The 14,119-nt window shown below is 32.4% G+C and overlaps 1 protein-coding gene across 5 annotated transcripts in view; it reads right to left on the bottom strand.

Moving 5' to 3' along the window:
• LOC108746992 overlaps positions 1–14,119 on the bottom strand; it is a 212,139-nt gene that overhangs the window by 9,834 nt on the left and 188,186 nt on the right. The gene's annotated exons all lie outside the window — the stretch shown is intronic.

The following is a 14,119-nucleotide window of genomic DNA, read 5'->3' as shown; positions in this document are numbered from 1 at the left end:
CTCTCTCTCTCTCTCTCTCTCTCTCTCTCTCTCTCTCTCGTTCTCTGTTTTTATAACATTGATTGTCTTTTATCCTGTTGTTTAGCTTGCTCTTTATACTTTGCATTCTAATATTATTCCTCTATTATTATTCTTCTCTTTAATGTTGTACAATTAAATAAGAGTCCACATTGACAACTTCGTAAATGAACAACCGTATAAGCTGTTCCGCAAACGAGAGCATTTCCTTGAATACATTTGGGTACACGGTGGAATAAATGTACAGCATTAAATGCATTTTACAAAATCACGAGATCCCGCAACGAGAACTTCTTTAAAAGACTTCCCTTTGTCGCAGTATGTAACACGCCGCAACGGTGTTGCATGTCATTTTTATTTTGAAGAAAAAACTTTAATTCCTCTTATAATGTTTCGCGCTTTCCTTTCTTTTTCTCCCCTTAAATATTTCATTTAAATGGGAAAAGTGCGAACAAGTTGTAGTCTTTTGTAAACAATCGAACAGAAACGTAATATATTCAACTTTAAAATAATCGTATTATCTCTTTAAAATAAATTGTTATTATTTAATCAATAAGAATCATGATACATGTATATATTATTTTTCTACAATATTCCAATTAACTTTGTTATCAAGAATTCTGCTAAAATTGGAAGCGTCAGCTTTAAGGAAGTTAAAGCGATTGTTGCTTTAAAACTTTGAAGGTAGAAGCACGCGGTAAAATAAATTAGATTTGAATAATTCAGGATATATCCGGTAATGCGGTTCCTGCGAATTAAGATCGAATTACCTCGAGATTTTTCTTTCGACGGTATCACTTTGCGAGATAAAATCGCACATCGTATTATGACGGGAGAAGAATCGATATTTCGCATAAAAATGCGAAAACGTCACGCTAATTACACCGTAATTGGAAACCGTTTTTGGAGTTTTGTGAATCGTTCCCTCGTGAACAATCTTCTGACGAACACGTGCGATGATAATTATTCTATTACAATAATAGAGCCGTCGTACGCTCATAGTCCATTAACAGCAATTGGCGAACGGTAACGAGGGCATATGATATTCTTATTACGGCATGCAAAATATCGAGAATATCATGGTAGATGGATTTTGCACGAGATGGATTTCGTTTTACGGGAATAATGCAGAGTACACGCGTATGACTTTACAACGTCGGAATTGCCGCTTGTCATAAATACTGGAAATGCAAGTTTAAATTGCCTCTGTTTGCACCTCTTTTTACTACTTATAAAATTATAATTCGAAATTAAACCGATGAAAATAAATTAATTAAGAGAAATAATCTATTTTCTGTCTATTTTCAACGATTCTTAATGTAATATTAATATGTAAATTTTTACGAATAAATGTTTTTTTAGCTTTAAACCGCTCTGATTCGATTTGTTGGACTTATATTTCAGTTTTAAATCACAATCACAATTTGAAACTGAAATATCTTAAATTAGATTTAATCGTCAATTTTAATAATGATGCTAATAAGTTTTTAAAAACTTGTGAATAATTTATTGCGAAAAATATTATTATACCTCAGCCAGAGATTTTCGCAATAAATTATTTGCAGGATTTTAAGTTGCTTATTAGCATCATTATTAAAATTGATGATCAATCTAATTTAAGATATTAATATTTCAGCTTTAATTTGCAATTGCGTTTATCAAATCTGATTAGTTTACAAAGCTGAAAAAATATATTAGGAAAAAATTTACATATTAATATTCATTATTAAGCAAGATCTTCGTTAATTTTGACCAAAAGTAGAATTATTTCTCTTAATCATATTATGAAAAATTTCCCTTTTCCCCTCCAAAGAAAAGAATGGTATCAAATGATCTTTTTTTATAAATAAATTGTGGACAAATTACACTTTTATAGAGCAGAAATTTAGAGAGATTTAATTTCTTTATTTCCGGCGAGTATGCGAGGATTAAAATCTTTACTGCGTTAGTTTATCCTCAGATTATGTTTATTTTTTTGTTTTCTTTGCATTATACTTTATTTTGTGTTCGTTTTAAATCATCATCAATCACGCCTTGATGTAGGTATATTTAACCGTTAAATATAAAATTGTCGATATGAGACTCATCGCTCACTCGATCTCGCATGTCACACGATTACACAATGTGTTTGTGAAATATTTCGTCTTTTAAATACTTATATTAAAACACGATCCATAAAGTATGAGATCTGTCGTTTTATATTAAAAAATATCGTAACAATGTTCGATGTGAACGAAAGCTCACACGAAAACCTGCAGATCGTAGATAAATAAATAAATCAATAAAATGTGTACACATTTCTTTGGAAGATATTTTTATTGTTGATTTTCTTGTATGTTTACAATGCATTAGGCAACGTCAGCATAATGTCTCGACATTAAGTACATAATGAATAGGAATCGGAAATGCCTTCACAGCGACGTATTTGTTGAAATCAGATATACATGCTACTATGTACATAAAGCAATTCAATCATGTCACAACAATGCACAGAAAAGTAATCGATATCTAGTTCTCTATTGTTATTGTTGTATCGGTTTCGTAGCCGATTTCAACGCCTCCCATGGAAACAAAGTCTGAATCCTGACAATAAAAATATCATGTTACTGACATATGCCAATGCTCACGTCGTTACTGTCGGGCACTGCCGATTCCTATATTCGTTAGAAAATTTTAACGTTTCATATTCCTGTAAAGATCTCAAGAAATTAAAAATGTCACCAGAAATCAAATAGAGCTTTTATATATGGTGTGTGTACTACAATTTATAATTTCGACTTTATGCTGCATCATTTTATCACATTTGATTCGAAGTGTTTGTAACTTTGATTCATATACAGCTTTTGTATTTTTAACGAAATAGATTTTTTTATATAATTTATAGGATTTGTTCCATCCTTTCTTTAATACAACAGTCGATGAACGTAACAGACCATTTTCATGGTCTCGCGAAGAAAAATGAAGGTGTTATTTAAGGATTAAACTAGTAAAGGAGGTACAGGAGTGCGCGTGAATTCGTGTCTTCTTGCCGTTGTTAAAAGTTCTTTTAAGACGAGTTTCGCTCTCTTCCTGGAAGTCGCGAATAATAGCAGAGGGTCGCGTCAGGCGAAAAGGGATGATCGAGAAAAAGTGGGGAAAAAACTACAAGGCATCATCTTCGACGTTGTTCGATGTTGTTCTCTAATATGTTTCAACAGTTTTAACATTTCCCGAAGTACCATCCAATTATCAGCCAAGTCAACTGTTTCCTTCTCAGTGATTACTCGACAAATCTTTGTAGACAAACTTCTCTAAATTATTTTTAGATATTACTAATGTATTTGAATAAAACATTCAACGATTAAATGTGAGAGATTGACACGAAGTTAGAAATTAAAAAAGAGTTTTACTGTGTTCTGCACGTGATATACAATTATAATCCAAAGATTGTGTAACTGTCCCTTATTAATGTACTTTTGTATTTCAATAAGCCATAAAGAAAACTAGCACAAATAAATAAGAAAAAAAAAATTTTTTTTGTTAAATTAAGTTATTAATGTATACGATTACTAAGAATAATATTTTATTTTTTATCTATTAAAGTATTTCAAACATTTTTCGAAAGATATGAGGAACTTATGTGAATCCAGTAATACGTATCGCAAGATTTTAAGCTTATCCTCATTAATGTGCCCTGTATTGTTTGAGAACATTGTGTTACGAGTGTACATTGAAATAAGTAAGAGTATAATTGAAATAATGATTTATGTAATATTAGCTGAAACAATTAGCTAAAATTTATTACCTGTTTCAGTAATTGTATGTTAAAATGAATCAAATGCGGATAGGCACACAAATTGGGAGCACATTAATAAGGTTATCGCCGCTTGGAGGACTCACTAAAATAGGAATACGGTTTTTTCTTTTTATAAAAAACATTATAAAATAATAACATTTTTTAGATTATAAAAAAATATTTTAAGAAAAAGAAATAGTTAAAAAACCGATATCGATTGCAAGCAGATAAAATTAAAGCTACAATATTTAATAATTAATTCAGTAATAAACTTAAAGGCACATTAATAAGGACAGTTAGCCTAATTGCTAATTTCAATTTTAATTTGCCTCTTTTCGTGTAAAAAATGTTCGAAGCCTTAAATGATTTTCTTACAGTCTTCCAAATCGGATAAATGTCTAATCGATTATCAACATATCTAGGTCGCGTATGTAAAAGTCCAGTTATATTAATGTTACGACACCATTCGTCTATTTTGAGGCTTCTAATTGCCGTAATAGACGTAAGTAGGTTCTCTTGCCATGATGGCGAGAAAATAATACGCCACATAATTTAATTTATCTCGGCTCGAACCGTAGAGTAGATCCTGTGAATTTAAAAAAAATCGCAAAAATTTCAGAATAGTACGTGAAATATCCAATCCTCTCTGTATATAATATTCCATGTTATTTTAGATTCCATACTGTTTAATCGAGCGCGCTCAATCTCGGCCCGGGGACGACGTGTCCGCCGAAAAACGACGCCGACGCCGGCCGTCCACGTCGTCGCGTCTCCACTTTATACGGTGGCGGCTCTCGGATATGCATGTATTCAGATTAGACAACGCGGAGGGAGAATTTGTCGGATAAATTCAGCCGGGGGTAGTGGCCGGGGGCCGGCTCGCGCTCCCTCTAACACACTGGATTTCATTAAAATTCATTCGGCGCGGCAAGCTGTCACACGCGCCACGGATGTACAGACGGACGAGCGAGCTAATAGGCTTACCGTGTTACTACAAAAGGCGCCGAGCCCCTTCTCTTACTCGAGCGGATTGTGCGCTGTGGCCATATAAATTAAATATAAATAATATACACCATGTAAATTGAATTAGATGACGCGTGTCACGCTCGCGGTCACAAAACTTTATTTATACGCATACACCCGTTGAAAATGTAAACGATCGTTAAAAGCGATTATTACCGGATTGAAGTCCGGTAAATTAATGTTAATTAAGTGGATCGAAAGAACAAAGGGTCGGAACGCTGACAATTTGCGAATCCAGATCGAAAGAGATCGTTGAGATGTAATAACGATTTCACGTGGTGACGTACGTAACTACATATAACAAGTTGATCACACGTCGCAAGCAACAGCAGCATTGCCAGCTGCGTTATTTCTTATTCCTCATTTTTACCCGATCTAACATCAATAAATCATGCATTTTTTTATCAGAATGCGTCAAGACATTGTCACAGTGTACGCTCGCCGCGGACAAAACCAGCCGGCCATATTTTATTATCGCAAGTATCACGATTTCCGCTCATCCTCTCATAGTCATAAATAATATTTCTGTCGGTGGCCAGGTCGGCGTTTTCCCGCAATTATTGCGTCTCTCATAACCGACGTCATAATTCTATACCATAACGAGGCCATTCGTAACCCTCCAATCCCACCCTCCCTCTTCTCCTACCCGCCTGCTATTCCACTCTTCCACTTCATTCTGACATTTTTTTACGCGCGTGCGATCTTTTACGGATGACGGCGACTAATGGCAGCTGCGTTGCAACAAATACGTGGCGAAGCGATATATAAATGTAGTAGCAGCGGAATGATAACGACGTGATGACAAAAGCGTTGTAAAATCATCAAGTATTATCTCATTCGTTATTTGTAAACCGTTGCATTTCGCGACCATATTTGAACGATATCCCAGCTAGCTTTCGACGGTGCTTTCAAAAATGTGCTTGAAAAATTAATAATTTTATTAAGACAGAATACGTGAAATAACATCCCTCATGATCCATTTTCATTTCCACGTTTACCGCTGAATTTCATTTAAAAGAACGAACATTCTCCAATCTAAATTTAAACTCAGTTGGAAAAATCCGAAAAACGAAGAATTCCGACAGGGCGAACGACGGCGATGGTGACGTTCGAAGACGAGCCTAAAGAAGGTCGGCCAATAAATCGGCGGATTTTCATCACGGGCTAACTCTCGGACGGACGTCGGCCAACGAGCACTGTGATTGGCAGCTCTGACAATTATTTGTTTTCCACAAATCACGTGGTGGCGCCGACATCGTTCTTCTACCTTTTCTTCTTCTACCTTTTCGTCTCCCTTTACTCCTCTTCTTTTTTTTTTCTTAAAATTTCCTCGTAATTCGCATCTTACGGATTTTCCACTCGTCACTTTCCTGTTTCTCCTTTTGTGAGCTATCTCTCATCTATTAATTAAAAACATTTGAATTGATAATTGCATTGCAAATGTAAACTTGATCAATTAGCATACTTGCGAACTGTGTCGATTAAATTTGTACTGATGCTAAATGTACAAATGTTTTACGCGTTATTGCGTAATGTTAGGAACCTCGCGACACTTATTAACAACCTATATATTTCGAGACGGAGAATTTTAAATTTGATTAAAAGAGAGCGAACGTTGAAAACGAAGTTATTAATTGTAAGTATAAAACGTTCTAAAAGTAAGTGCGGCAATAAATTGATTGATATTTAATTTAAATTTCTTTTTTTGCGTCTTGAGATTTTTATACTTCGAAACACAAGTTGAAGGTAACTCGTTATTATAAAATTATGCCTTTACGTTTCACTGCAAGTATTTTAACTTCGATTCGTTATTATTTTTACATCCTTGCATTTTCCTCCGATCACTTTTTATTACCACTTAACTCTTCACAACAACGAATTTGTGCCTTAAATAATTGAATACTTTTTTACAGTATTTCACGTCACATGTCGAAAACCTAAATGCCTCTTTGTGAATAAGATTTAGACATCAATGTTGTAAAAGGATCAAATGAAATTGAAGAAAATAAATTAAGTTTTTGAGGATGAGAATCTCGAAGAAGTGGTATATATAAATAATACATTATTAATATAAATTAGTAGTAGAGATATGAAGGTGATTTAAGAGAAACACATACACGTGTAATTCCGATATATTTTTGTACGTACAGAAGCGATGTTATCACGATCGATTTTACATTACATCCTCTTCTTTCACCGCCCACCGCATTTCATCGTGCGAATATTAATGCCGCAATTAATTTCGCTTAAATCGCGATAGAATATTTCGGATTTTTCATGAAAGCCAAATTATGCGCACTGACCAACAATGGCGTACCGGCATTGATCCCTCCGACCCCTCCCTCCCTTCCTCCTCTATTCCTCTTTTTGCCTGGGTGCCATTAATTCGGTACGATGTTTCGATTAAATTGCAGTCTAAGCGCGAAGAAGTGAAAAGCGTTTTGTGCGTTTGACGCGCCGCCAATTACGCGAGACGTCAAAATAATGAAGGTGGATCGCGTTTTCCACGATTGCCAGCTGCCAATTATAGCTTTTCGCGGTCGTGTTTGTCGCCCTTTTCCGCGCCGATATTAATAAATCATCATTGAAATTGTTGTTGCATTGTCGTGCGATGACCGAAGCGAGCGCGGATTTTGACGTTGAAATTTTCACTAAATTACCGATTATATGCGCGTGATGCGTACGACGTAATTACATAATAGAATTATTAAATGTCAAATCTGCAAGAAAATTAATTAAATTAATTAAATTGATAAATGTGCGTAAGACTAAACTTTGAAAGCTTCCAAAATCTTAATATTCGATTGCTATTTGTATTCGTGTAAAATTTACATATAGAACTTATTGTATTTACGTATAAAACTTTAAAATACAAAGCCTCACATAAAAAATTTAATTTAATTTATTGCAAAGCTATATGAAAAAGACTACATGTTAACAGAGTAATAGACATAAAATATGATATACAATAGATTATAGTTAACATAAACATAAATATAATAGACAATTGTAGCTTGTAAATGGTTAGGCATCAGCAAAATTACTGTTTCAAACTCAATTACTTACCAGTAACAAAATCAGAATAAGACATAAGAGGTAAACTAATAGCTAAAATCATACACACACATCCACACACATATACACACATACACTCACTTACATACACGCACATACACCCACAAACACACTAATTACATCAGTCTTGTTTAAATACTGTGACGCAATGAAACGCGAGGCAGCGGAACGAAAGGAGGATAGAGAGGGAGGAAAGAAATTAAAATGTTTGACAGAGGTGTAGGAGAAAGCGGCACGGAACTTATTAGACCGATATATGTAAGGATAAGTAATCTTGGTATCTGGTGACAAGAGGGTTAAAAGAGAAATGATACTCAGAGTTCAACTGAAAGAGACGTCGCAGATGTAGAGGAGTATTGGAGCGAAGGAGGGAAAATACAAGAGAGCACAGGTGGAGAATAAAACATTGCCAAATTTTAAGCCAGCCAGATCTCTGGTAATACAGGAGATATATGATTATATTTACGAACGCAATAGGAGAAGCGGAGACAAGAATTTTGGATACGCTGTACACGATTTAGCAGATGTTGGTAAAGAGCAGGAATGTAGACGACATCAGCGTAATCAAATAGAGAAGTAACAAGTAATTGAGAGGTGAGGAGTTTTTGAGAGCAGGAAAGGATGTGGCGAAGGGGATAAAGAAGACGTAAACGAGCATAAGCAGCCCGACACTTGACGGCCACGTGTGACTCGAATGACCATGAAGACAACATGGACACTAAGAATCTTAATAGAGGAAGAGCGAGAAAATCTATTTGTCCCAAAGACAAATAGGTTTTTTATGTAAGACTTTAAAATTGTAGATGTAAATATAACGGGCTTGTACGTAAATTTTACATAATATACGTCTTTGTAGAATTAATATGTGTGTGTGTGTGTAAATTTTACGAATGAATACATCTTTGTAGAATTCTACTTGTATCTAATGCATAAGATTGAACACTCTTGTGATTAGTTTTTTAATATATCTATAGAAAATATTTTAATCAAAAAGATATTTTTATTTTAATGCAATAAATATAAAGAAATTGTTTTCAAATGTATGTTTTACTGTTTGATTACTATTTGTATTTATGTATCTGTATTTACATACATAAAATATATAAAATGTTCAATAATCTCTTTCACAATTGACGTGCATAAATAAGCAACATGAAAATATTGAATATTTTTCATATAATGTAACATTTTCTAAGCATTAATCTATTATGGGATGTTTGTAGACATAATAAACGCTATATTTGCGATTGATCGCATAAAGCGGACAAAATGATGAGGGAAAAGTTTAGGAAGCATGAGGCGGCCGTTTACTTTCACGAGGAAAACTTTTAGCGTTTAAATTCAGCTGTGATTTCTCAAAACGATTAAAAACATCAATCGTAAATTATCTTGATAGCCATTAACACTCGAAGTGCTATTTCGCAGGTGATAAAGCATTGAACTTAGAATAATTAAGAATTCATAATAATGCGATAAAATCATCGCAATAATACGCAGGATATCTCGATATAAAAAAAATTTTTTTAAAGAATGATTTAAGTTAGGACACACTTTCTCAAAACGTCATTAAAAAGCACTTCGAAAGAGGCAAAAAGTTTATAATAATTTTTTTTAATTATGACATATTGTTTTCCTATTTCAAAAGTGATAATAACTAAAAAAATTAAGTTTCCCAAAAAAAGGAAGAAACAATTTTTCAATTTGACAGAAAATTATTGACTAATCAAATAATATCGGCAAAAAGAATATATTCTTAATATAATTAAATGTTATTTTTTAACATTTTTGTTTTACGATCCTTACGAAAATCACTCTTCTTGAATTGTAACATTTTGACAATATTTTAAGAAAATAAATTAGTTATGTTTGATGATTGAGAGAGAGAGAGAGAGAGAGAGATAAGTTAAAGTTACCTGATGTTATGTAATAATAATAAGTAAAAAATCACATTTTTTTATGTTATGTCACTATTTTTGAAGTAACAGAGCGATATCTCTTTATGAAGTTTAAGTACAGCTTAGGCCAGAAAAATATTAGGCACATATATTTTTTTTGTTTCTCTGTAATTCTTTTACTGTATTGTTACCTATTGATTATCAATATCATACATATGTAAGTTTAAAGAATTCTTGAAGGATAATCTACATGTAAATGCTTCTATAAATCAATTTCTGAGTAAAACTTCAAATAATGCTTAATAAGGTACATGATATTTTTGGCCAAGGCTATTAAAAAACGCGCACATAAATATGTATATCTTTAAAAATATATATGTTGAGGCTGTTTTGTGACATATTAATTACAAAAATTTTCTATTACTATTTAATAATATATTGAAAATTATCTCGGCGTGGCTAAAGATCAAAGTACATCCCACATATGAAATTCATTGCGTATCTATAGCTGCGGATATATATTTGCATAAATCGGAACGGCTTGCGAAAACAAGTTAAATATAGAAGCGCATCGCTAGTTTTTAGCTTTTGCAGAGTCGAATGTCGAATGCATTTTACATTTTTCAAAGGGATGATGCCGTGTAACTTCACCACTGTAACTTGATTGGTCGCAGCGTCGATTTCAAAGTTGATAATTGACTCGCTCGCGAAAAAACACGACTGACCAACCTAGTATTTATTCGTATTTGGCATTTTTAAATATTTTCGATATCGATAAATAAATCGGATAATAATATTAAACAAGTATATTACACGACAAGAAAAAAGTGAAAAGTTCAAAAAAGAGGATATCGCAAAAATAAAATTTATTATTCTTATTTTTACTTTAAATTTATTTATTTTTATATTTAAATATATTTTTAAAAATATTTTGTTTCACACACACAAACACATATTAGAAGATTATTTTTAATTTTTTATTGTAATTCTTTATTTTGCTTTAAATTTAATCATGATTTGCGGTAATATTTATCGCAAACCGCCTATACAAAAATCGTGATTATAACGAGGCACGAGTCTGTGGTCACGTTATAATGACGATACTCTCACTTCCGTATAGCGTAGAATTAATTTCACGTGGCAATAATGCTTAATTTGACGCGGATAGGACGTGCATTAAGCGATGCACGATCCATGCACTTAATGTACATCGATGGGAATCGAGCGTTTAGGCCGACGCCATGCCGACGTCCCGACGTCGAGGGTCAAGGGACGTATCGATGGTACGCGATTAAGCCCTCAAAGTCGCGAAGGTGTCTTGAGAGACATTCGTCCCTAATTAATCCTCCTCGCTCAATGTACAGCATCAGGCATCCCGATCAAATGCCAAATTAAATAGGACGTAACATGGTTTGTGAAGATATCTATTGTACATAACAAGTAGAATAAATAAATAAAAAGAAGAATTAACTGATACAGCGCAAGTAAACAGTACCTATTTATAAAAGGATTCTGTCGTGCCTCGATGATAAGTTTAGAAGAAAAGCAAAAGTTAGCACATTATTACGAGCGTCGCATTTGTCAAAATATTGAATAATACAACAAGTTCACCGTTGCCTTGTTTACGTATTTTATTCGCTATTTGTACCCATGTTATAAAGGCATGATACGGCGTTGTGTCTACTCTTAAAAAGGGCACGTAAAGTCGAATTGAATTTCAGCTGCCCCTTTCCCGCGATGCTGATTGATGCTCTCGCTATATGATGTGCTTATTTCGTACCGTGAGAAACTGTCAGCACAGAGAGATTGCAAATTTTAATAATTCGAACGTTGAAGGTAATGTAATATTTAATGACGTTGTGTAATTTTACTGTAATTTTACTGTTATTTATTAAAAAAAGAAAGTAATCCTATTTGTCTCAAACTTATTTAACTTTTCTCTATACGTATATTATTTTATTTATTTATTTTAAACTTTTTCATTTCCTTGATTTTGTTTATTCTTAAAACTTTTTAATTTTATATTTTTTCTAGTTTTAATTTTCTTCCTTATCTTTTGCGTCTCAATTTCATTCCTTCATTTTAACTTGTTTGTGTTATTTATTTTTCTTTCTCATAATAACGTATAATAACTATTTAGTTGCATAATCAAATGTACAAATAAATAATTGATCTGATTCAAAGACGCATCTATAACAATAAGTTCTATTTTATGAGCTTTGAACATATACTGACTGTGTATGTGCGCGAGCGTCTCTTTGTATTCTATTCACAATAGATGCTTTAAATTGTAACGATTTATATACGATTTATAGTATAGTTGTGCAAGCTAAGAAATAGAATCACTTGCGCAGTGAAAGATCAACGTTTGAGACTAAACTTATATAAATTCCAAATCAAAAGAAAAATATAATATTTATTATACATCACATACACTGTTAGATATCAAAGGAGAAATGAATACTCCATCCCTTGAATTAAATAAAATTTTTAACTTCTATATGTATCGAAATGCAAATTAATCCATTTCTATGGTAAGTTTCAAAGTAAACAACACCCATATTAATGTACGCTTTTAATAAACTAAATTTGAATTAAATTTGATATTTTTTTGATGATATTTTCTTGAATTGAATTATTTAATTTTATTTTTTTAATTAAATTAATAACATATATTAAGAACTATGATGATTTATATTGATGATGAAATAATTAAAAATAACTCAAATTGTGGATATAATTTTACATTATAAATTTAATAGTGTAAGTAAATATTGTATAACTCGCAGTAAATAATTTTGACAATAATTTTTTATGTACATAAATAAACTTGATATCAATTTTAAAATCATTATATGTTTTTCAAAATCATTACGTTTTTATTATAAAGAATGATTTGACAAACTTTATAAATTTATCTCAAAAAGCTAATTTTTATTTGTAATAGTTCAATATTTTCTACGAAGTATCTCATAAAAAAATAATATTTTCAATTAATACTTTTATAAAAATAGCATATTTACTTATTTTTCATTAAATGAATTCCTGTCTGGAGAAGAATATCAGAAGTTAATTCCTAGACATTTTAAAGGTTTGAAATTTAAGAACTGCAATTTCGCAATTTTCACTGCAATTGGAAATCGAATAATTATGAATATTGCAAACTGTGGATACTATTTATGTAGGTATATCCGGTATATCCTTTGAAAACTTAGAACCATTTAACAGTTTTTATTCAAACATGAAGCTAATCGATCTATTCTAATACATCTGTACATGTATGCAATATGCATAAATAAATACGACAAAAATATTTTTTATTTATACTAAAACCGGTTCTTGTTAAAATTTTTGTGAATTTTTAACATATCCGAATATTAAATTAACTTAATGTGACTGTGTTATTTGAATATTTTGTATTACTGATATTCACTATTTCCTAATGTCAGAATAACACAATTTATGACTAAATGGACAAATTGTCTAAAAATAATGTATGTTAAAACATAAATAAATTCTAAGAAAAATGAATAAAATATGATAATTTACATATTATAAATGTAACAATAATTTTACTGGAGAAATATGCCACAATTTAATTATAAATTATGGCAGTGTTACATTTTTTCTGTTTATTTTTTTACATAATATTTATGTTACTTCCCAACACATTCATCTTATGTTAAATTAACACAAATTCGAGTAGACCATTTGGGACACGTGAAATGTGTTAAATTTAACGTAAAGTTTTCCTCAAATGTATGTACTTTCATTATCAAAGTTACATACAGTGCATACAGTATATACATAACGTGACATGTCATAAAAAGAAATCGTTGGAAATTTAGTAATGGAACAATAAATTACATATGCGCTTCTCGCTTGTAATCAGTTTAACAGGACCATTGTAAGGCATAAATAACCGTGTCTGCATCTTATCGTCGAAATCGATCATGGGACTGCAGTTGTACGTGCAATTATTGCTCGGTGCAAAACCGCGCAGGTATAACGGCGTTCTTGTCCTTCGCGCAATTCGCATCTACCGGGTGACAACTAATTCCCGGCGAACCCAGTTAAGCCTTTCTCGCTGGTTCCCGCGCGTAATTAGAAGGGACAAACTCCGAGGTACGCGAGTCTTCCGCTAATTTGCATTGGTTTAACAGCCAGTTTCAGACTACTTGGCGTCGCGTTACATGGCTATCCTCTAATTTGGGAGGACGACAAACGAGAATCGCAACACCTTAACCCGCCCTCTTTTTCCATAGATCATACCTTGCGAAATGCGACTTAAATCGTTTTCACTTCTCATAATCCTTCCATATCTCATCATATA

Source organism: Trachymyrmex septentrionalis, unplaced genomic scaffold, assembly GCF_001594115.1.
Source record: "Trachymyrmex septentrionalis isolate Tsep2-gDNA-1 unplaced genomic scaffold, Tsep1.0 scaffold19, whole genome shotgun sequence".
In the NCBI taxonomy this organism is placed as follows: Eukaryota; Metazoa; Arthropoda; class Insecta; order Hymenoptera; family Formicidae; genus Trachymyrmex; species Trachymyrmex septentrionalis.
Note: the sequence above shows the minus strand (reverse complement) of the source record. Positions and strands in the feature narration are given on the sequence as shown.